Source organism: Saimiri boliviensis, chromosome 2 (assembly GCF_048565385.1).
Source record: "Saimiri boliviensis isolate mSaiBol1 chromosome 2, mSaiBol1.pri, whole genome shotgun sequence".
NCBI lineage: Eukaryota > Metazoa > Chordata > Mammalia > Primates > Cebidae > Saimiri > Saimiri boliviensis.
Window position 1 is genome coordinate 163,210,416 of NC_133450.1, and position 26,493 is coordinate 163,236,908.

General features: G+C 33.8%; 1 protein-coding gene across 38 annotated transcripts in view; it reads right to left on the reverse strand.

Moving 5' to 3' along the window:
• The window catches only part of PTPRD (protein tyrosine phosphatase receptor type D), a 2,307,989-nt gene that overhangs the window by 1,249,409 nt on the left and 1,032,087 nt on the right, over window positions 1-26,493 (reverse strand). For all 38 annotated transcript variants that reach the window (XM_074394799.1, XM_074394802.1, XM_074394800.1 and 35 more), the window contains one exon: window positions 14,177-14,226. The gene's annotated coding sequence lies outside the window, so the exon portion shown is untranslated. The remainder of the gene's footprint in view (window positions 1-14,176; window positions 14,227-26,493) is intronic.

Genomic DNA, 26,493 nt, shown 5'->3' on the forward strand with positions numbered 1-26,493 from the left:
ATACCAAACTCCAACCTAACTCCAACATAGCATTTCATAACAGATAGCAAGCTCTGGAAGAAATTGAAGTATTTTATCCTAAAACACATTTTTTGACATATTTTGAAATGGCCCTGCAAAGCTGCCACTTGGTGAGAAAAAAAATCTACATGCTACAGGGAAACCCTTTCCCTTTCCAGGGCTTTTCCTAATGCAGGAGAGATTAATTAACAACAGGGCACCTTTTCAGATCTGAAGAGAGACATGTACCATCTATTCTTTCTGAAGACTGCTACCTAGAGACTTCATCTGCATGATAAGAACCTTAGTCTCCACATCACTTATCTTAACTGAAACATTCCTTTCTACTGATTCCAGATCTTTAGATAATTGCCAGTTAGACAACCTTTGAATCCACCCATGCTCTAGAAGCCTCCTTTCAAGTTGTCCCATGTGTCAGGTCCTGGGGTCCAGGTCCAGCCCATGCTGAAGTCTGAGGGGAGTGGGTGACGGGCAGAAAGAACACTGGGGGATGCGGGGAGCACATGGGCAGGTGAATATGGTTTTATTCAGCAGCAGCTCTCTTACACAGTTTATTGAAACTAGCTTTCTCATTTGCAGCTTACTTTCACACTGTCCTCCCTGTCTTGGCTGCTTGAGCCAGCCGCCCCATGCACAGCTGGGCAGCTGGCTCTCCTTGCCTTCAGGGTCAGCAGCTTAACTCTCTGGGCACAAGCAAGCCAAGCTACATCCTGTCTCCCTGTTGCCTGTCTGCAAGACAGGCAGCTTTGTCTCTCTCTCTCCTTCTCTGGGTGCCAGTGTGCTTGCCAAGTCAAGCAATGTTGAGCTAAGCTGAGCCCCAAGAGCCAACCAAGCCTGTACAGTGTTCGCAGGGCAGCTATACTTTTTACAGACAATACTGCTGTGGAACCAAGTGACGACCTTCCTATGTTATGGCTACGTTGTTCTGATAACAAGTGGAGTTACACGTCTGTGCTCTAAACTTGCTGAGTCATAGAGGATATAAACATCCTACCTTGGCCTACCCTTGACTAAAGCACAGCCATGTTTCTTACACCATGTTTGTAGATCAAACCCATATACACCTTGCATTTATTGATTGATGTCTGCCTGTAACTTCTGTCCCTCTAAAATCAAGCTGTGACCCAACCAGCTTGGGCACATGTTCTCAGGACTTCTTGTAACTGTGCCGCAGGTATTGATCACTCCTATTTGACTCAGAATAAATCCATTCTAATATTTTAGAGATTTTGACTCTTTTTCATCAACACTACTAAGTAAATGGCCACTGGTTATCATCAAACCATTTGGAGTAACATGATTTTAGATTTTCACAAAGAACAAGAAAATGGCATAGGGTTCAAGTATAAAAAGAACACCCTCTCTATTTTCAGAACTACAGTTAGAAATGTGCAGGAGATAAGGCACTTAGTTTAAGCTTTTACTGAAAAAATACTCTTACTTTCCAAACAAAAGAAGGCTACTAATTTATAAAACGTCTGTGTTGGTAAAAACAAAAACAAAAACAACAAAAAATCCTCTTTCTCTTCACAGGTGATGAGATCTTTCCTCTTAGACTGAAAGATACCGCACACTTTTCTATCTACTGGTCGTGCCTTCTCTCATTTGTTGGTTCCCTCTCCTCCCAAATTCTTACTGTTGGAATGCTCCAGGACTCAGACATTTTCTCTCTATATATACATGCTACTATCAGGATTTTTCTCTCATTTTATGGCAGTAAATATCATCTCTGTGCTACAACACTCACTTAGTTAATCTACACTGTCATTTCCTCCAAACTGAAGCCTCATCTATCCAAATGCCTGCTTATACCCCACTTCAGAGTCTAAAAGACATCCAAAATTCAAGGTGTTCAAAATTGATCTGATCTTCTGTGTCCCCTATATCTGCTTTCCTCACACTCACACTCTTTGTATTTTTTTGGTAAAAGGCAACTCCATCATTAAGCTGCTTAGCTTTCACATCTATAAGCCATCCTTGATTCCTCCTTCTCTCATGTCCCTCATGCAATTTGTTGGAAATTCTGTGAACGAATCTTTCAAAATGTCCCTAGAATCTAAAGTGTTTTCATTGCCTCCTCTACCACTATTCTGGATGAAGCCGCCATCATCTCTTATCAGCACTATGATAGCCTTTAAAAAGTCTTCCCGATTTAAGACTGTTCCCTCCTGTCAACAGAGACATAATTACCTTAATATCATCCTTCAGCTTAAAATCCTTCAATAGCTCCTCACTTCTCTTAGAGCTAAAGCCAAAGTTCTACCTGACCTGCCCTCATCCCCACCTCTGACCTCAGGACCTAGAACTCTCCTGCTTTCCTTTGCTCCCATCACACTGGCCTCTTTGCTATTTTTCAAGCCTTATTTGAGCCTTCGTCTTTACAATTAGACCCCTCTCCTTCCTGTTATCTATGTGGCTAACACCTTTAGCTCCTGAGCAAATTTGCCCAAATCTGCTCTTTTGGGGAATTCAACTTTAAGCATCCTATTTACAATTGTATTTCTTCCCACCCCACATCTCCTTATCTCCAACTCTCCTGTTTCCTCTTAACCTGTTCTCCTTTTCATTGTTGTCTGTAAAACACATGACCTTTAAATATGCTAGATTATTCTATCACCATCTCTCCTCACTAGAATCCAAGCTCCATGTGGGCAGAGATCTTTCCCTCTTTTATTTACAGTGTAACCAAAGCAGAAAGACAATGGTCTGGAATATAGTAGCTGCTCACTAAATATTTATTGCTGGATGAATGAGTACATTATGAATAAATCACCTTTTTCAACTGAATATAAAATTTTAGCTAATTGCATGTAATTGCATGGTTATAATTGTACCCACTTTATTATGAGAATTATATAATGTGTTTCAGTCTGACTCAGGAGTAGAGATTTTTTAAAAAAGGGCAAGCAGTGGTCAAGACATAGTAAAAAAATAATAATAATAATAATAATAATAATAATGAGCAAGTTTGTCCAGATAAGTTTGAAATGTGGGAAGAATCCATGGCATGGGTGTGCTATGCAAATTTGCTGGGTTACTTCATTTGAGAACTACCTTATGGATAGAATATTATGGGCTGGGATCAGAATGCTCTGACAATATAATAACTTCAGTATCTTTTTCATTATTTTATTGTCATGATAATCAAAGTAGCTTTAATTATTTTTCTTCTATGTGTACCCAAATCATGAATCTCTCTGTCCCTCTTTTATTCTGCAAAGACCAGAAAGATATTTGATGGTAGATTCTGACAATATTGTGATTACTGAGGAATAGACCAATTCTAGAACACAGAGAGAGCCTACAGAGCTACAGCACAGTAAGAAAAGGAAGAAACCCACAATCAGAGGATCAGGACAGTTGTTGATGCTTTTGTCCTTGGCTTTTATGCCAAGGATTAAACACAATGTTAAATTAAAATCATTCTACAACCATATAAACAAAACCATCAAGTTTCCGTTAAGTATATCCCATGTGTCCAATCTATGATGTTTGAAAGAGATCAGCGATACACTAGTATGCCCAAGTAATATTTTTATCTTTCTTTCTCATACTAAAGAACTAGAATTGACTCACATCGAGAAACAACCAAGATGCTTTACCTTTAAATCTTCATTTCAGTTACCCTTGTCCATTGATGTCCTGCTTTTTCCTCCACATGACAGCCCAGTGGTTCTCAAACCAAATGGGCATATGAATCACTTGAAGAGGAAGTAAAAGACGTGTTGGCATAGGCTCAACTGAGTAGGTGAGAACTTGGGTTGTTTTATATTTACCAAGTTTTCCAGCTGATTCTAATAGCTACTAACGCTTGCGGATCATTCGAATAGCAGGTTCAACTCGCCTCCAAGAGTATATTTAATGAATAAATCAGCCAAAGAGGCTATTAGAATCATCAGCTGAGATCTTTTCAAGTTTAGATGCCTGTGCATTAACTTTGGAGCTCCTTAGTCATTATACCTGAGGCGGAGCTCAAATGGATGCATAAAAAATCTCCAAGGTGATTCTGATGAGCTACCTGAGTGAAGGAGTAGTGCCCAAGTTCTTGAAGTACTCTTTCTCCAAATTTTCATCAGTTATGAGGAACACTGCTCCTGTTACCCTTAAGAAACGAGGTCACTCAGAATCTCCCTGGCATAACAGGGTTGGGGTGAGGAATGCAAAGGGGCCTTGTCAATTTAAATTTAAAAAAAATTCTGACTCCACGTTAGATCAACTAAATTTGAATTTCTTGGGCTGAGGTTCAGGGATTCACATTTTTATCAGATTTACTAGATGATTCTCTTGCACACGAAATTCCGAGAACCTTTGGGTTGGAACTTACTCTTTCTTTAAACGATTTTTAAACTTTAAACTTACTGAACCAGAATCTTTGAATCCTGGGTTTCATATATCTTAAAAGCTTTTCAAGAAGATTTTTAAAGGTCATTATATTTAGGAACCCCTGTATTAATATATAATTTGAGACAATCCATCTCTATGATTTTCTTTTCCCTAACTCTAGTTCAGTGACTATCTTTGGTTTTATTAGCAGTTGGAAAAAAATATATCACTCAGTTTCACACTTACATTTTACTTCTCAAGATATTTCTTGTTCTGCCTCCAGAAATGTAAGCTAAACAAAATAGAGATTGTATCTTCTGTTCTTTTGCAATGCACCTAAGGCTAACCAGTTACGGATTACGTAGTATTTGCTTCATAAAAATTTAAATTAATGACATGCAGTTTTCAAATTTATCAAGATTTAAAATTGTCTCAAGGTCTCCAATGTCCTAAGCATCTTAATCTTATATAATCCCATATAAAAGCTTAACAAAGTGAAAAGTTATATTCAAATATTTTATTAAAATTAATATGTGTAAATGGTTTTGTAAAATAGAAAGGATTATCTAAATGACTAATTGTAAACTAACAATATATTTTATTAATTTACCTCCCTCTCTGCAACTTTAAACAGTTTTAAGCCCACTAAATTCTTGCCTGGTGTGTTTTGAATAGAAATTTTTCTGATATGAAAAAATATGCAGTTTTTAAAATTGACATTTATAAAGACTGTAGAAATGGAGATACACTTCTTATGAGTGAAATGTTTATTAAATTTAAAATTGCAAAAAATTGCATATATTGAATGATGTAATCTAAATGCAAATCTGTATAAGGATTGGAAAGGAAGGTATAAAAATCCTTTTTATTTTGATACTCCAGAATCTGAATGCGGAATGATGACGGATTTCTGAAGAATGATTTTCTTTTCTTTTGCTACTTGTATTCCAAAATGTTTTATTAGCATATAAAATTGCTTTTAATATTTTTAACATATAAGAAATAAAAAAAAATGCTACAAATAGCCACATATCAGAAATAAACTATAGGTATCTAAATTTTTAAAATCATTTTTTGTACTATTAACATATTCCCAGAAACTGTTAAATTATTATTCATTTTTTTGTGCATTTATGAAGCCAGGCAAATGTCCTTTGTAAAAAGAAAACAGAACATTAAACTTTGGCCTTGTTTCCTAGGATTTTGAAGACCTTTTATGTTAGAGCTGTCAAGGATGGAATAGAGAGAAATGAAATAAATGAAAATGACCAGCTAACCCTCCCTAAACCCCTCTGTTGATGGTGTCATCTATAGTAAGGAATCTATAATTTCATTTTTCTGCACTCTGATAGGCCAGAAATGTCAGATGGATTTATCAATATACTATGATGGACACAGGATGAATCATTTATTGGCTGCCTCCTCATTTGTGACAACTTGAATGCTATGCTGTAAGGGCTTACTTTTTTATTCCTGCATTTTTTCTTCTCTAGCAATTTCATCTTGGAATATATATATACATATATATATATATATTTTTTTTTTCTTTCCAGTACTTAATAAAATTTTCACTAATTACATTTGTAAATGGACAACACAAACTATTGTTATATTTTGAAAATTGTTATTATCTACTTATATGGATCTCTGAACTCAGTAAGTTAAAAATAATTTGCACATGTTAATCTTTTAAAAACTGTGATATATATGGGAAATTATAATATACAACTATAAGAATTTTATTTGCTTAATGTACAATGAGCTTAAAGTAATTATTCAAGAGCACAGCAATAAGCAATGGTGTTATGAAAAAATTTTTAAAATCAGATTATTTCTCTATGTCCATGCTTCTCGATTAGAGAATTAAACCTGTGTGAGAGCTTCTAATGGTTTTCCCAGGATAGCAGGAAAACGACGTGATTCTTCTGGGAGAATCAGTGTTACGAAATGGTACATAAGCATTCTTACACGCTAGATAAATCCTGGATGTTTTGTGACATAGACTACTTATCTGACATAATATTAAAGGACTAAACACTATAGAATATAAAATTAGCATGATTTGCAAAGACTAAACACCAGCTTTTAAGAAAAGCTTAAACTTGAAGTGATGTCATAACTAATTATATTTCATAGATTATCCTTAGGCAGTAAAGTTTTGGGGCAGTAAAACCTTTTGACATTTGTGGAAAATATTGAAAGGCATTTCTTTGGTCAATCTTATTTTCTTCTCATGGAAAAATAAAAGAAATGCTCCACACATTTGCTCTGCTTATATACACTGACACTAACAGTATTTTGTTACTCAGGCACATATTCTAGCAAACACAATAAACCTTGCCTTTTGCCAGTTATTACAGAGTCAAATGCAAAGGCAGCAAGGGCACCAACTTTACCCTCAAAGTTTGGAAAGCCCAGTGCCAAGAGAGTATATATAGAAAACGTAAATAATCAATCTAATGGAAATAGGGTTGAAGGTCAATGGGAAAATGAAAGAGCACATAGGTCACCTCAAATTCATGAAATATTGCATAAGAAGTATGGCATTTGAGCTGAAATTTGAAGGAATGAAGGACTAGCAGTACCTTTTCTGTCAGTCAAATATGTGTGAGTGGGTCTTGGTCAAAGGAGAATTGCAGAGATGATTGATTGGGGGTGGGAGGTACTGCTAGGGGTGGGATTGCTGCATGACTGAGAAAACAGCATGGATGAAGGTAGCAGAATGAGAGCAAGAAACAGAGATATGCAGGTGTTATGGATCGAAACAGGGCAGCAAAACTGAGGAAGAAACCCCGTCTTTTTTATGCATATTTTTAGACAGAAATTATTCTCTTGAAAATGAGGAGTCAGTAAAGAATTTTGAGAAGCAATGTGAAGGTAAACAATTAGAATTGCCTCCTTCATAAGCAATCACCTGTTTAATTTGATGTGATTCTCCCTGGGGACTTCATTCTAAAGTAAACTCACATTTTATCTATTATTGCCCCAGGGAAAATAGAAGTGTTAAGTCAGGAAGGATGTGGTACACCAACAAAGCATAATAACTGTAAGAGATGTCACTGGTTGCCTGGCCAAGAATCATTTCTCCTGTTCTGCTTCTTAAGGGAACTTGAATTTTTTATCCCTGCTATGCTTCTCTGTGCAGCTTTGAGCTTCCATGGAAGCCGAACACATTTTTAAATGCAGAGGGTAAACACAATTGGTCTAAGACAACAGTAAATGATCCTTAAAGGCTGGAGCGTATGGCACATTTGACAGAAGAGATGTGAAAAGGTTTGCTGGCAACAGGCAGAAGGGTAGGCACTGTCATAAAATCGTTCTTAATCTTATAAGACAAAGAAGGCAAAAATCTTTTTTTTTTTTTTTTTTTCCTACTGGGTCTCTTGTGTCTAGATATATAAACTCTAATTGTGGCAGACATCTTTGAATATTGAGGGATTCTGGCCAAGGACCAACGTAAAATAGGATATTGGGAAAAAAGGTGAAAAGAACTGATTATGTTAGTGAGTCTTCCATGAAATTCTACATCTGCTTAACTTTTTGTTTGTATAATAATAAGCCTTTCTTAAAGCCTAAGTAAGTTTGTTTCCTGTTATTTGGAACTGAAAGCATCCCAACTGATATAATTAGAATAATTAAATTTAAAGCTTGAAAGTATTCAAAATTCATAGTGCATACCCTTCTAGTTTTTTATTTGAACTTTTATTTGGACTTGAGAAAATAAATGACTAATGTGTGAGGTCAAACAATTAATTATAAGCAGAATCAGGCTTCCTAAGTTCCACAGATAGTCTGCCTTCTTGTGTTTAATATATTGCAGAGTTTTTAGAAGTGCATTATACAAATAAAACCACCAGAAGAGTATATGGCATGTAATAAGTAAGTGGTCAGCAAATACTGATGAATACCTGACTGAGAATATAGACTCTTATTTCCAGCTTTGCCCAGCTAGTCAACAGTTTTGATATTAACCATCCAACTACGACAGAGAGAAAATATACGCAACTTACAACTCAGTCATACATGTATGGATTTACAGGTTTTTCTACATGCCTTTCTCTATGACATGTGTACACTTCTTAAAAAAAAAAAAAACCATAATCACATGCTATGTCCCTTCATCTGCTAATTATAACTTAGTGGGAGGTAGCTCTTAATTTTCCCCTTGTGGGTAACTGAAGTTTTGATGGGGTGATAGGATATACATAGAATATAGAGGAGTTCACAGATGAAGACCCTTTTGTAGCTGATGACTGTAGACCTTACAAGCTCTCCAGAACTAAACATTTCCTAAGGTTCCTGTTAGTTGACTGTTTCCCAATACTAGCCCAGTGCCTAGTACACACAGATGCTTAGTGTGTTTTGTTGAATGAAAGAACATGTAGGCAGTAGAAAACGGGCATCTACAATAAGGAGTGGAGAACAAAAGAGAGAAAAGGCAAAACACTTGGGAAAGTTAGTTGAGAAAATTGACTCTGCCCACTTTCTCATTTTGCCAGGTAATGGCCATGATACTGAGTTTAAAATCAATCCATTTTCTTAATTCTTGCTCTGTCATTGTTATCATCTACATAGAGTAATAATAATAATCCTCTAGCTATCTGTGCATGTATCTGAACACAGATGATACACTAGTAATTTGTGGATTTTCTGAGTGTAACGTAATTAAAACCATGGTTAAAGGGCACAATAATTTCTACAGAGCTAAGGGAAAAAGGTATTTAAAGGAAAGAACTGAGCCACAAAGTAAAGATTACTTTAAAATTACATTTGAGTTGCAAGTTTTAAAAAAGGCAGTCACCAGAGATTGGTATCATGTGATAACAGTGACATTTTATTAATAATCTGTCATGTAAAGCTGACATATTAGAAGCTGAATTCTGCTCAGCTTTACAACAAAATCCCATCCATTTTATTGCTACCAGAATTAAATATATGCCATTGAAAGGCTTTAGTAAGCTTAAATATGCTCTAAAGCTCTTTTTTTCTAACACTTTATTATCAACAAGTCAAATCGACAAAAGTCTAATCTTGATGTTTCCAGATATCCATAGTCTATCAAAGAGGGAGCAAGATAACATATATATTTTTATAGAGGTTGATAAAGTTTGCCTTTGGACAAATAGAAAAGTCTTAGAAACTAAATTACTTGTTCCTGACATGTTGGGAACAGGGGGAAGGCTAGATATAGTGTGGAAATCATATAGAGTAAGTATTAAAAGTTAAGCCTAGGGGATTCACAGATGTATAATTTATTTAATCAGAATTATGTGTGAGCTAGCCAGATAGGAACAATCTATCCAAAGGTGTGAAGAGGTGATAATCCATAGGTATTCAGACTAAAGGATTTAGGTAAGGCATTTTGTAACAAGTAAATATCATTGAACCAGTTTTCAGAAAATCAGTTGAAAGTGCCCATCAAAAGTAGGACTCCGTTTTCCCTATATATTTTTTAGGGAAAAAAACCCACAAAACTGCATTTTAACAGTTCTGTGTAATCAATTTATTACTGAATAGGAGTCAAAATTATCCAGAGAATATTTTGTGCATGCAATGTGTTCTCAAATTCAAACTTCATTTATGTCATCTAAATTTTTTAGCTATGTCTTTCTAATTATATATGTGTGTGTGTATATATATATATATATGATTTCAAAGGGTGTTTATGACTTCAGATTATTCTTCTATTGCATAATTCAATCTTTCAATTTCAATTTTGGGTTCAAATAATGCACAGAAGTTCATCAGTCTCCACGATTTTCCTTCATGCAGGATGTTACTCGTATGTCTTCTAACTTCATTTTTTCCCCAAGCGCTGTCATCACTGTGAAAATAAACTAAGGTAATTTAACCGGCATCAATTACCTCTATATGTGATTTGTGTTTCTTAACTGGATGTTTCGCTTTATCACTGATATTTAGGACACATGAAATAAATCCTGAAATATTTATTTCTGAAACCTACGCTGTATTTCTCAGATAAGCTTATTATTTATTTGGAATGGTTAGTGGAGGATAAGAAGTATTAGCGCTACTTAGAGTCTCAGAACCAGTCTTCAAGACAGCTTTTTGTGTTTCACCTTTGTTCTCCCTGCTTTCGTTATGACAGAGAGATTGGTAATTTAGAAACAGTGAAAAACATCTAATTAGCTCTTGATTATTGTACTCAATATTTCATCATTTTTGGCTACCTAAAACAGGCAAGAAGGCAGAGGCAAACAAAAATCTTCTGAAGCAAATCCCAAGCTCTTCAAATATCCAAATATACAGATTAATAAAATTCCATCTTTAGTTTCAAGAATTTTAATCTATAAACCCCAACATTTCCTTATCACATTGTTTCAATATTATAAAGACTTGAAACAATAATTAGCTAGTTACTAAAGTAAGATATTATCTACTTTTCTGTTTTACTTTCATTGTGTTACATTATGAGTTACTCTTAAACCGTGAGAAGGCTTAGACTATGGATCCAGAGATGAAAAATAAGCATTCTAAGAATGTATTTACATCAAGATTGTTACTTTCAAGAGGAAAAGCACATGGAATTCTATAAGCACATATACTGTAACCTGCAGCAAACACATGTATGTTCACATAACTGATTCAAAATTTTAAAAAAGAAACAATACTGATTTTTATACCATCCTTTCTATCAGACACAAATATGTGATGTACTACTGTGTTTTTGGTGAAAAATTTAAAATAAAAAAAGTATGTCTTTCTCCTTTCTTTCTCTCTAAATACACACACACACACACACACACACGTATCTCACAAGGCGAGTATTTAATAAAATTTTAATGAAGTGCATATAACAGTATTCTGTAGTTAATACTTAATGCTGTATTTATTATAGTTGTTATATGCTTATATACTTTGTTACACATAATATTTTAGAGGCAATAAATATATCTTAACCAGAAAATGTATTTAAATGCTTAAAGTTTAGCCTAATAGTCTGATATTTTAATGATCCTATAGAATAATCACATTGTATGGTTTTAGCTCACTTAATAATATGTTATAGAAATAAATTATCCTAATTCATTTAGGCTTAAAGTCAAATAATTTTGTTATAGTTATGAATTTTTATTTCAACATTGTAGTCACATAACTAATTGTGGTGCATGAAACTTATAAATGGGCAATTCATAAATATATATATATATATATATAGACTTAAAAAATACTACATATTACTTATTCTAATAGCTACATTAAATTAGTAAATAACCATATATCAGTGTCTTCATATTCATGTATAAATTTTATAATAAAATAAAAAAACCTGTACAGAGCAATTACTATTCTAATCCACATCTGTCTATCTTAAATGAACAAGATAGTAAACATAGAACAATGTAACACATTGGAGACCATTAACCGTAAAAGTTTAAACAAGTGTTTAGAGAAACCATAGTATCTTAGTAACAACAGCCAAGGCAAAAATTTCTTAAATAAGACATAAAAACTTTGATCATAGAAGGAAAATTTAAAAAAAACTAATAAACTGAAATAAATCAAAATTAAGAACGTCTTCTATTCATCAAAATATATCAACCAGAAAGTAATGAGAAAATGAACATAGAGTGCAAATATTCAGTGGTGTTCTGGTGAATATTTCACAACTAGCTCACCAGAAGAAAAACTAAAGCCATTATTTTTGGTGTTTCTCAAAGTATGCTGTGAAAATACTTCTGTCATGACAGATTTTCAAACCCATAATTCTTAACACTTTCATAATTGGTTATGGTTAGTTTTAAGAATGCATTTAAGAATGTAAGAATTTTTAAAAAAAGAATGTTAGTCTAAGAATATATTTAAATCAGGATTATTACTTCGTAAGGAAAAACACATGCAATTCAAACATCATGCATAAAAGAACAATGCAATCTGTGCCATCTACACATTTGCAGAATTGATTCAGAATTTTAAGAAAGAAATAATGCTGATTTATTAATTGGTAGTTTTAAATCTTCTACTGGATATACACAATGGCATGTATACTTATGTATATACAGCTATATGTATAAACACAACCCAGTAAAAGAAGTGCAGATCAAATGAACTCTCATATCCTGTTCTTAAAACTGACAACCATTTGGGGAATTGTCAGCATGCACTGAAGCAGAACACGTGCATATCCTGTGTACACAACAAAATACATGTGTTCTCCAAAAAGACATGTCCTTGATATCCAAATTGGCACTATTGATATAAGCCACTTAAGTGCCTATCAGTATTAGATAGGGTTAATAATTTGGTCTATCCACACAGCTGAATACTACACAGCAATGAAAATGAGCGATTTACCATTGCATGCAATTTTACAAATAATGTTGCGCAAAAGAAACAAATCAGTACAGACTGTATGATTTCATTTATAGCATATTAAAAAGAGGCAAACCCTACTTCTAGAAGTGAAGATACTGCTTTTGCTCTGTAGGTTTAGTGACTAGAAAGAGTATAAGAGGGCTTCAAACTACTCTTATTTTTTTTTTCCAAAAAAACATATGTTAGTATTGGTTATATGGGTGTATCCTTTTTGTAACAATTCACTGATATTGTGCACTTAAGATATAAGTAATTTTCTGTATGTATGTTATAGAAGATAATTAAAACACTGAAGATCACAGTAATTTAAAAAATATTTTTGTTCCTTATTATAAATTGAAATAATTTATTTTAAGAAGTTAATTTTGGTTGTATTTGTGAAATATAATTTCAAATTTAAAAATAAGGCACTTGGGGATAAAATTATTACTCTAAGCACATCTAAATAATTTCTCCAAACTTCTCCCATTATCAGCAAAGTTCTCCTGGTAGGGCAGAGGAATTTTACTTTCCTCCTATGTGATACTTTTTAACTTTTTAAAAAAATAATCCTATATTGAATGCTTCTTTAAAAAGTAATGAAAAAGTACGCCTTACAGTTCCTAGAGATGGTTGTTATCTACAGTCATTTAAAAATATCTTTTTCAAGATACATTGCAATCATGCTATATGCCCAAATAAACAGAAGTTTTAATCAACTGCCTTTGTGTTTCCAAGGATATCATTTCCCCCAAATAGAAAATGTATGATACAAATGCCCACATTATCTGGATTTTATATACTTATTACAAGGTAAACCTTCATTATGTTTACTATTAAGCAACAAATAAACACTGAAAGTTGGCTTACTGAAAATTAATTTCATCAGTTTAACAGTAACACAAATAAACTCTTATTTATTTCTATTTTGTAGTCATCAACTATTAGTATAATCCAGATTCACATTTTTAACTAATGTTATTGAATACCTATAACCACAGAAGTTAATTAATAATTAATGCCTTAAAAACTGCCTTAGAAGTCACTTGTTATTTCTTAGCATTTTATTTTCATAGTTACATATTTTACTCTCAACTTTCTGGAGCTCTGATGTCAAGCTTCATGGAGGAAACCAATTTTGATAAATTTTGACAGATGATAAAACAAATTTTACTTTCAATAACACTGCCATCAAATGGAGCTCATTATGGAAAATTTAATAGATAAAATGGTCATTCATGTCCAAATAACTTTTTTTAGTGGTATCAATCTTTACCTTTCTGGTCCATGCCTTCAGATTTACATAGAAATGTATCAACGACTACATCAAATAACTGTATTACTATAATTTATTCAAGAACATAAACATTTTTATAGAAAATATCACATAATTTCTTCAACATGTATGGCAAATTATCAAATGGCTTGTTTGAATTTACTTTAAAAGAAACTGGACATGATCAAAAAGAGGTAATGAAAATAACTCTAAAATTGGGTATATTAATTATAATCTTACCGTATGCTCACAGGTTAGGAATTCAACCGAAGAGTTCACCACCCTGAGACCTAGAAAAGTATAACCCAGAACATTTTTTTATTAATACTAGTATTCAATTTAAATTCAAGAACCATAAAAGGCTAGTAATTCAATATGCAAAATGTTATAAGTAATTAGTGTACATATCACTTGACAAAAATTTTTGAGTACAATATTTGTCTGAAATAGCATTACCAGTTACCCATCTTACATCAAACTATTGTGATTTAAGATTAACTATTATAATTCGGGTTCTTTAATGCAGTGATGACAAACAAGCAGACAATTATTGTCTACTTTGCTCCTTGCAGGAGTACAGGTGATGGATACATTCGTAAGCCTAATGTATTTTATTAGAGAACCTTCTCTGTTACATGCATTTAACGATGTCAAATAAAACATACATCCCCAGACATAAACATTTGCAATCACATATACATACAGATATGGCTATCATACCATAATCCTCTTAAATCTTAGCTTTATCCTTTTGAATAACTAATAGATAACTCTCCATGATATATTCTATAAAGTATGGAATCATTTTAAAGGTTGTACAGTACTCCATCATTCACTGTATATCATAAAGATATCTGACTTAATCATTATGCTAGTTATTATTATTGTCTTTAAATCAGCTTTAAAATAAGTCAGTTAGTTACCATTGTGTGTGACCTCATGCAATAGTTACTCAGCCCTTTATAAAAGTTTTCTCATTTTGATGCAGTGGTAACTTAATCAGCACACATTATTGAGCCATCAAATTTGTTTATTGCTTGATAGATACTGTTATATATAAATGACAGAAGAAAACTAAATACTTAATATCTGCCCTCAATGAAGAAATTATTAATACTTTCAAACCCTTTAGAAGATTCATGAAAGACTGATAGGTCTGTAAACAGGTGTGTAATCTCTACCTAATTGCAATATAAGTTAAAATAGAAAAATTTTAATAAATTGAGTCTTTTATGTCAATTCTTCAATGGTTGGTACTGTTTTGGGAGGAACTGTTTTTCTCAAGTGCTTACATATTAAACTGTTTCAACTGGTTTCTACTATAATTGAAGAAAATAGTTTATATAACTTCATTTATCTGATAAAGGAATAATACTTCATTCTTAGGAGGGATTATCATATGTGAAAGTGAATCTGACAGTAAAATGAACCACTTGAGGGGTGACATAAAATTTTTCTCTTTTTGATGAAATATTAGAGGAAAACAAAATATCACTATCACAGAGGTGCAAAGGAGTACATTACAATTTTTCTAGACCTTCCAGGCTCATTCATTTAGTATCACTTTCTGCTTTCACTGACCCTCCAGGAGCAGGGATGGAGAAGAGGTTTTTAGGAGATCTATTTCTTATTGACATCTGTGAAAGGAGAATCCTCTGTGAAGAATCTAGTGTGGTTTGTAATGTTTGCTCTTTAAAAAGTTAATCCATGAATTAGGATGAACTTCCTTCTTGCCCTCCCTTTATATCTAATGGTACAGTAAATTAAATTTTGTCCAAATGTTAAAAGGTTGAGTATTAGCATCAACATTTGGCTGAAGCTAAATATTACCATTGTAGAATAAACTTCTTGGATACACAAATTAAAAGTTTTAATTGTTATTACCATTTTACTATTAAAAGTTTGAAGTCAAGCTTTAAGGTTTTCACATTATAGTGCAGATACAATAATTTCTTTTAGCAATATCAGATGCTAGATTATTCCTGCAGTACTATGTTGCATATTTGCAATATCAAATTGACACTTTTAACATAATAATGGAATTTCAACATAAAAAGCACATAAAGAGTTTTATGTCCTTTTGTTATATCTAGAATGTTTATCTGTATTTGAAAGTGAAAATTTCGATATTAACATTAAATCAAAAAGACATCCTTATTTGTATTATTGACATTGATATACTGATCAGTTATGTTGGGTATGTAGAGTGTAAATTATAGCTCACATTTAAGTTCAGGGATTCCAGAAATTATATTCAAAATATTTGACTAGTTGGCCTTCCAAGGACAAATCCAAACCAGAGGGGTAATTTTAGGTATATAAGACAGTCAGAATGGGCGCAGTGGCTCATGCCTGTAATACCAGCACTTCAGGAGGCCAAGGCGGGTGGATTGCCTGAGCTCAGGAGTTTGAGATTACCCAGGGCAACCTGGCAAAACCCCGTCTCTACTAAAAATACAAAAAAAAATAACTGAGTGTGGTGGTGTGCACCTCTAGTCCCAGCTACTTGGGAAGCTGAGGCAGGAGAATCACTTGAGTCCCAGAGGTGAAGGTTGCAGTAAGCCTAGATCATGCCACTGCACTCCACTTTGGGGCTATGGAGTGAGATTCTTCTTCACAAAAAAAAAAAAAAAAAAAAAAAAAAGATGGTCAAAGCAGTAATATGGAAATATGGTTTACTCCAACGTTAGCTTACCATTTTCAATGATTTGTGGAGCTTGACTCAGGCAAGGATATATTTTAAAAAGGAAAGCGTTGGCTGGGCATGGTGGCTCATGTCTGTAACCCCAGGACTTTGGGAGGCTGAGACAGAAGATTGCTTGAGCCTAAGAGTTTGAGACCATCCTGGGCAATACGGAGAAACCCCATCTCTACAAAAAATACAAAAATTAGCCAAGGGTGGTGGTGTGTGCCTGTACTCCCAGCCACTTGGGGGGCTAACGCAGGATGATTACTTGAACCCTGGATATTGAGGCTACAGTGAGCGGAGACTGTGCCACTGCATCCAGTCTGAGGGACAAAGTGAGACCCTGTCTCCAAAAAAATAAATAAATAAATAAATAAATAAATAAATAAATAAATAAATAAAAATAAAAAGGGAAGAGTTTATTTTAACATGGTGTGCATAAATAACTATTTTTAGAGAAGCGATTTGTGAGGAAGGACCAGTTATTAAATTGTCAGTGACATTAACACTAGGTTACAGTTTTATCCTTGATAAATTTCAAGAAATTTTATTTCACATAAGACTCTAGCTAAATGAATTGGATCAGGTTGGGTGTGGTGGCTCATGCCTGAAATCCCAGCACTTTGGGAGACCACAGCAGGTGGATCACCTGAGGTCAGGAGTTTGAGACCAGCCTGGCCAACATGGTGAAATCCCCTTCTCTACTAACCATATAAAAATTAGGAAGGTGTGGTAGTGCACACCTGTAGTCCCAGCTACTCAGGAGGCTGAGGCAGGAGAATACCTTGAACATGAAAGGAAGAGGTTGCAGTGAGCTGAGATCACACTACTGCACTTCTGCCTGGGTGACAGAGTAAGACAACGTCTCAAAAAAAACCAAAAAAAAATTGGATCAGATATACTTCTCTCATTTATTCTAGTTACTTGAGGAACAACCATTCAGAAAGCATCAATGTTAAGCCAAGTAAGCAAACTTCAAAAGAAATTATTGAAAATTTTATAATTCTGGTATTCTAAACCTACCATCCCAAATAAGAAATGCTTCAGAGTTATGTCTGAATCACTGTCAAGTTACCACAGAAATCTTGAAGAGTTACACAGTTCAAGTACAACTTTTTAGTATTATTTTAGTATTTCCATAGATAAATGCCTGTAATTAATGGATTTATTGGAACTACAATGCAGTGTTTGTTCATGAAAATGGCATCTTAAATGGTGATTTCTTCCTCATTAAATGAATTAGAGTGCATTACCTCCTCTTGACTTAATTGTGAGCCCAAAAATTTGGGGGCGGGATAGGAAATTGTATCTAAAATTTTTTGGAGACCTAAAAATTAGAAAATTATTTTAAATAATAATTTAATTATAAACACTTCAAAATGATTGGGAATAATTATAAAGGCAGTTTGTTGGGTTTAGAAAATAATATTTAATCAGCAATAGAAAAATGGTACTGTAATAGGATTTCTACAATTTATCTCATGTATCCTCGATGCTCAGTAAAGTTTCATGTGTTAGAGATTATTTTCCACATTTTCACAGAAGAGACTGAAAGCTAATCGTTGCCTAAAATAAACTACAAAAGGTCTTACTATTAATATGTTTTAAAGTCAAAACTGAACCTGAAATTAATTAAATTAAGAATCCTAGGTAAGTCATTACCAGGATAGGATAATATTAGTAAATAACATTCACGAAACATATAATGAATATAAGATTCTGGTCTCAGTATTTTTATGTACTAACTCATTTAATTCTCATAATTATATTTCTAGTTTATAGAAACTAGCCATATCTTAGCCATTGCATCTCTATATGATAGTTGACCACTGTACAGTATTTTTACAAGTGCTATTTCAACGCACATATATTCGTTTATTCTTTTCAGTTTGAAGAGTCAAGTACCTTTACTTTTATCATAACTCTAATATTATCTTAGTTGGCTGGTCCTTATTAATAACTACAGTTAACATTTACTGAACACATACTATGTGCCAAGAAGTGTGTCAAAGGCTCTAAGTTCATCTGCTTTAATTTCCATAGCAATCCTACCAGGTATTATGAGTATCTAAGTTGTATAATTAAGAACATTGACTAGAGAGGTAAACAAATATATCCAAGGATAGAGAACTAGTAAGTAATACGGTTGAGTTTAATAATTATTTTATTATTGTTTTTTAAGTTCTGGGGCACATGTGCAGCATGTGTAGGATCATTGCATAGGTAAAACTGCCGCAGTGGTTTGCAGCACCTATCAAATCATCACCTAGGTATTAAGTCTGGCATGCATTAACTCTTTTCCTAATCCTCCCCTGCCAACTCCACACCTACCCTGACAGGCCCCATAAGTATTGTTCCCCTCCCTGTATGTTCAGCTATAGTTGAGTTTTAGGCACAAACTTTCCTTCCCTTTAGTTAGATGTAGCTTAGAAATTCAGATTCTTTTTTTGTATAAACTTGTGGGGTGTAAGTGTAATTTTGCTATATGTATATATCACATAGTGCTGAAATCAGGGCTTTCAGTATGTCCATTACCATTGTACCCATTAAGTAATTTGTCATCATTTATCTCCCTCCCACCCCCTCGCCCTCTCAGTTTCCACTGTCTATCAACCCAAGCTCTAAGTCCATATGAACATAGTATTTAGCTCCCGCTTATAAGAGAGAACATGCTGTATTTTTCTGTGTCTGGATTGTTTCACTTAAAATAATGACCTCCAGTTCCATTCATGTTGCTGCAAAGACATGGTTTCATCTTTTTTATGGCCAAAGAGTATTCCATCCTATTTTGTGTATGTGTGTGTGTGTGTGTGTGTGTGTGTGTGTGTGTGTATGTGTGTATGTGTGTGTGGGCACATCTGTATTTCTTTATCATTTGTTGACAGGTTATTCCATATCTTTGCTACTGTGAATAGTACTGCAATAAACATATGACTGTAGGTATCTTTTTGATACAATGATTTCCATTTGGGGGGGTATATATCAAGTAGTGGGATTGCTAGATCCAAGGGTAGTTCTATTTTTAGTTCTTTGAGAAATCTCCATACTGTTTTCCATAGAGGCTGTACTAATTTACATTTCTACCAACAGTGTATAAGTCTTCCCTTTTCTCTGTCCTGGCCAACATGCTTTTTGTCTTTTTATTAATAGTCATCATGATTGATGTAAGATGATATGTCATCGTAGTTTTAATGATCATTTTTCATGTGCTGGTTGACCATTTATATGATTTCTTTTGAATGATGTCTATTTGTGTCCTTAGCACCTACTTTCTTTGTTCATTTATTTATTTATTTATTTTTGAGACAAAGTCTCTGTCTTTCACCAGGCTGGAGTGCAGTGGCACCATCTGGGATCACTGCAACCTTTGCCTCCTGGGTTCAAGTGATTCTCCTGCCTCAGTCTCCTGAGTAGCTGGGATTACAGAGTCCCACCACCACACCCAGCTAATCTTTACTTTTTTTTAGTAGAGATGGGGTTTCAGCATGTTGGCCAGGCTGGTCTCAAACTCCTGACCTCAAGTGATCCACCCACCTTGGCCTCCTAAAGGGCTGGAATTAGAAGCAGGAGCTACCACACCCAGCCCTTAGCCTACCTTTTAATAGGATTCATTTTGTTGTTATTAAGTTGTTTGAGTTCATTGTAAATTCTGGATAAACTGTCCCCCATCAGTCATCATTTTCTTCTATTCTGTGGGTTGTGTGTTCACTGTGTTGATCAGATTCTTTTAAAGGGAGGACGTGTGAAAGAAATTGGGGGCTTGCATTTTAGTCAATTCAGAAAAAAACCTAAAGTATCTTCGTAAAGCAATATATAACTATATTCTCAATTTTTTATAAATCTCTAAGAATAGTAAATAAAAAGTTTCTACTCTTAACAACTCTAACTAATTATAATTAATTTTAGATAGTGACATCCCCACAGTACCTAGCTCATTGAATGCTAAGTTAAAACTATGCATTATTTATCAGGCATGCCAAATTCTAGAGTTTCCTGCCAATAAATTTTAGAATACTTAACATTGCTACAAAATATGTAAATTCTAGGTAATGTAAGAATGATTTTGGCATAAGTTATCAGGAACACTTTCTTGCAAAACCAGATACCCTTTTATCCATTTAGAAAAATGCAAATAATGCTTTAAAAAAATAAAAACTTTGAACTCTTCTTTCACAAGACTGAAACTTATCATCTCAAAAACATAATTCCTATTATAATTGTAGGCAACACATTTGGGAAAAATGTAGAATGTTTCAGTAAAACCTTGCATATTATAAACTCTCAAAAAAGAATCAGTGACCATCTAAGTGCTGCGATAAAGAAATAATAACTGAATACACTCTTAGGATAAAAATACCCTGTATTTAGGTGTTAGAGTTTACCTTATCCAAATCTTCTCAACGGCTTATTCCATGCCTGTCTCATTTTTTACTAAAAAGATCTTAAACCCTGGAAAAGGTGAAATAACTGATGAATGGTGAGACTAGCAACTCATCCTATGAATAATGTATGTAAATCTGTTGTATAAAGTGGTATATAATGCTAGTTCAGTAATTAATACATTCATTTCATAAATATTTACTAAACAATTATTTACCAGCTGCTATTATAATACAATGTGAGGTTAAAGTGATAAAATAAGACAAATATCATAATAGGTCTTGTATTCTGGTTACTAATGTTTAATAACTGTCTATTTTATTGCCACTTCAAAAACGAATAGAGATTGTACAATTGCACTCTATAATATCTTCCAAGATTATCTGTTAGGTATTCCAAAATATAGCTTGAGAAGTTTTAAATAAGTTTGAGTGGGTTTAACACTATGGCAGAAACTTTTAGTTATCCCTCAATATCCATCTTACCTTACTTATTTTTTGCTGGGTCATGACCACTTGGAATAAGACAATGATCCTTAGTCTCAGTGCCATAAGATTAACTTCTGGCAAAAGCACACATGTGGATGTGGAATAAGCAAAGTCTAAGCAGTGTCCGTGAATGTAAGAGGCATGTTCATCTCTGTTCCTCCTTCCATTATTACAATTTCTGGTTAGAATGCAGAATTAATGCCCAGAGCTTCAGCAGTCATTTTGTGTTTTAAGAGACCACCCTAACCTCTTTGTTTCTCAGACTTCCAGGTAGAGTAATTAAAACAGGAAGAAACTGGATCAATTGACAGTGTGGCATTTTGTCTCAGACTTGGATGAATTGTTTCTCGAATCTGAGAGAGAAATAAATTCTATACAAACAAAAAGCAGATTCAAGTTTACCAGAGAATAAGGGTGGGAGGAATGGGGAATGCCTGCTAATGGGCACAGAATTACTTTTGAGATAATCAAACTATATCTCAATAAAGCTGTTATTTTAAAAAGGTCCTTATGTTAGTCTATTAGTTTGTATTTTAAATAATATAAATGTATTTTGCATTTTACAAAAGTAATTGTGTAGTATATTATTCTGGAAATTCAAATTTATCCGATTTTCTGAACCTGCTATAATGCATTAACACATTAGTATATATTAGAATAAATAAAATAATAAATAAATAATCTCTGTCTTCAATTGTCTAAAACCTACTGGAAAGAAAAGGCTATTCGTGGATTAACACCAAAACAAATCGTTAACCACCCAAGGCGGTTTTTGGAGTTTCATTATATAATTGAAAGTCATTTGAAAGTTTACTGGTTACTACCTAACAAAAGGCATGATTAGAAAATCTAAGAAAAGTGTTGCCAATAAATAATATAGGCCAGAACTTTGCCAATAAATAATATAGGCCAGAACTTGTATTTTAGCCTATTGGTCATGGTGCCTTTAATAGCCACCTCAGTGAATGATCATCTGTTCTTAAATTATGCTGACAAAATCCAAAATGTCAAAACCACTAAACAAAGTTTTATACTCATTTAAAAAGCATAAAATGAAAATAATAACTACAAAGATTTTGGGCATCAATGATATATAAAAATAACATTAAACAGGTGGTAATTCATGTCTCCTAATTGAAAAAGTTTACATCTTTATGTTTAATATTTTGACTCTTAGGCATGACTACTCTGAAAAATGCCTCTCTAAATTATTCAGAACATGAAAATATTTTTAAAATCTTTGAAGTTGTGTTGAAAAGATTGACAACAATAACTTCAAACTATAAATGGGTGTATTCCAAAAACATCCTCTGAACTCTTTTTCATGACTGACATCTTTTTCATGACTGACATGATTTTCCCTAGTTGACAATGAACCACACTAATTGGTAAAGTTTAAAGAAATAATAATGCTCATCATAAAACTTGCCTTGTTATAGATACCTATGCATTTAAGAAGAAATTAAAATTATAAATTATAACTCATAGCATAATATAATGATCCTTTCATTTCTGGAGATGGTCATATTGGAAAGCTGTAAGTCTGTGTGAAAGTTCACAGGATTGGTATAGCCTTGATATAAATTCACTGTAACTATGGCAACATTCATTTTCATTTCACTTTAACTGTTGCATCAGCTCAGATAAGCTTGGGGATTTGGTCTTATAGTTGCCATTATGACTGGCAGATCCTTATCACTCCCTATCCTGAAAACATAGAGCAGCATTTGGGTGGCACTGGTCCCTTTCTCTCTTACTTGCCACGGATGGCTACTTTAATCAAGCCCTGAAAATATCCTGTATTCTCTTCTTCCTTCGTCCTTACCATACTTTCTTGCCAATTGCCAACTCAGAGGCAGAAGCAAAGTATACAGTGGTACCTCTCAAACTTAAATACACATAAAAGTCACCTGAGATTTTTGGTGAACTACAGATTCTCACTGATAGTTCTGTCTTGTTAGAAATATGGAATCTCAAGCCCCATCTCAGAAACATGTATCAGAAACTTCATTTTAGCAATACTAGCAAGCTATGTACAACTTCCTAAGCTACGGTTTCCTTATCTCAAAAACAGTTCATGTATACGAAGTGTCCTACAACCTCTGTCTTCTCTTAATCTCCCCTCACTCAAATCTACCCCATCTCATTTAGATAATGTTTAACAAAACCGTCTCAAACTTCGAATTTTTGGAAAAGAAAGATACTACATTAAACCTTTTGATTCCATCACCATTACTATTATTATTATTTGCTATGCTGCCACACAATTAGACCTCTATGTTGCTCATGTTTCACCATCGCTATTATTTTGCTACAGTTACCTAACCATTATATTCCTAATGCTGTATCCACTAAAGTGAAATATTTCCAACTCTCTCCTATTCTCCACCTGCTTCTCTCTCCTGCTATGACATGACTTGTGTACATACTAAGTGGATGAAAGTTATTCATGAGAACAACTTCGACTTTTTTATTCGACACTTCAAAAATCCACATTCATCTTCATTTATTCCTTTTCTATTACTTTATTTCCAGGAAAGGATATCTCTCTCCCTCATATTTTTGCTTTTATTCCCTCTTTTCAGTCTTGAATTAACATGCATGCATTATGCTTTTTCTAATAATAGCCAATTTCTCATTCTCTACTTGATCTTTATTTTCAGCCTGTAATCAAGGCTTATCTCTCCTGGAGAACTTTGCTCTTGATCATCCTGAGTCTTCAAGCTGTCTTTTATTTTCTTCTTGTGTGGATATTCTACACTTTTTATGATTTGCGACATATTTTTCAGCCAAAAAACTCCAATGATGCCCCTGATTGAACATCTACAATGGTGCCAAGACATGAAATTTCACGTTCCTTTGAAAACCATCATCATCCTGGAACATTTACAGCACACAGTATTTGTTAATCACTTCTTCCTTTATGAAATTCTCTTTTTCCAGGAATTGCAAAACTGCTTTCTAGTTTTGGTTTATCATTTTTATTTCATTTTGTTTTTATATTCTTATGATTACATCTTATTGTCTTTGTCTTTACTTTCTCTTCTTCCCAGTACAGACAATTTAAGAGCCTGTCTATCGCAGTGGCAGATACAATACCTAGGGACATAGCTGTGCTCAGGGATGTTTGAGTGAATGCAAGAATCAAGGTGTAAATATATTTTCTGATCCTGTCCTCTTTCTACTTATTCCTATATGAACTTGCACTTAGATACTTGGTTGCAATCTTCATCTTTATAATTTTCATCTTCAATTTACATCTTAACTTTCCAAATTACTATTACTAGACCTGAATGTATTTCTTGTCTCGGTGCTACTTTCCCAAACTTCTTGCTAGATGTTTCTACCTATATATTACACAATTACCTTGAATTTAACATTTCCAAATTATCCCCTTCCCAATAAAACACACCCTGCTCCTCGGATTTTCTGTTAGTGATGCTTCTAACTTGTCATTCACACAAACCTCAAAGGTTATTCATTATTGATTCTTCCCTTTCTTTTCATCATTTCATTGAATCACTTTTCAAGCCTAGCAATTCTACTTCTGTTGTTTTCACGAAAATGAACAAAGACCATCCAGATGTGAATAAACAGATACTATTTATTTGCAGTTGGCTATTACAAGGAAATCAGTCACTCATCATCTGTATTTGCCAGAGGCTCAAAGGCAGGTGGAGAACAGAAAAACCTAACAGTGAATGAAAAGGGGAGGCTTGAGATGCGTTCTGATCAGAGATAAATTAATGTGGAGAAACTGGAAGCAGGCTAACTAAAAGCAGATCAACCTATATGATGACTTTGGGAAGTATATTTGGCTTTCTCTGGTTGGTTTTGCATTGAAAGATGGGGGTAATAATTAAGGAAGTCGGTAGTCAGTGACCTGAAAATGTCCCCAAGTCCTGGCCATTCTGAATCAATTGCAGAGGCTGTGGATTGGTTTTCTGGGCTAGCTGCTGTGAAGGTGGTAGGTCAGAGTTTTGTCACATATGTTCCGGCCGTTAACCATTTTTATATTAGCTCTCTTCTCTCATTTTTCTTTTTCCCCTTCCAATCACATGGCCATCCCTCAACTCGGCCAGTAGTTTTGTTGTATGCTACATTATTTGGTTCTTGAGATGAGATTGTCTCATCCTTCTATAACCAAAGAAGAGCATAATAATATTTGAGTATATTGGTTTAATAAATACTTGCTAATACTCAAAAAACAGTATAATTGGTATAATGGGAATTATTATGTAGTCATAAGTATAGAGTAAGATAATTCTTATGAGTTGCGTTTTATGTACCAAGACACTTTTTAGTAATGAAAATATTTTCACTGAACATGATTGTTTCTACTAAGTTGTCAATTGCTCAGTATGAAACCTATGCAAACTATATTCAGGATAATTTAGCTAATCTCAAGACACAACATTATTTCTTATGATTCTATGAGGCGAAACATCTTTATTCAGTAACTTAAATACCATTTTTAAAAAAATAGAAAAACCCATAAATAAATGTTTCTCTACCATTTATGCTAAATATGCTGCATACTGATAAATAGAAGGGATTTAGTTAGAGAACATCTAAATTTTTAGCCCTGTGTACAGACCTAGGCTACCCTGACATATGCCTGTCAAAAATAGAGGGGGAAAAAGAGATACATTACCATAACATGATTTCTACAATCTCTGATTTTATTAGTATATCAAATTTATTCTGTTTTATCAGTGTTTGAAGAAGTAATCGGTCATGATCTTATTCTTCCTTACCAATTAGCAAGTATTTATTGAACATCTATGTTCCTAGGTATCAATTCAGATACTGGAGAGCATAAGGCATCACTCCCTCCTGTGATGTTGAACTAAGGAAACCAGTCTATCATAGCAACGTTGAAAAATATAAAAGGAGGGAAAGTATGTGTATATAGGCAACAAAATGTGTTGTGCAAATATCATTGTAAATAGGGGAGACAAAAAAATATTTTAGAGGAAAATAAGCCTGGAATCAACTTCAGG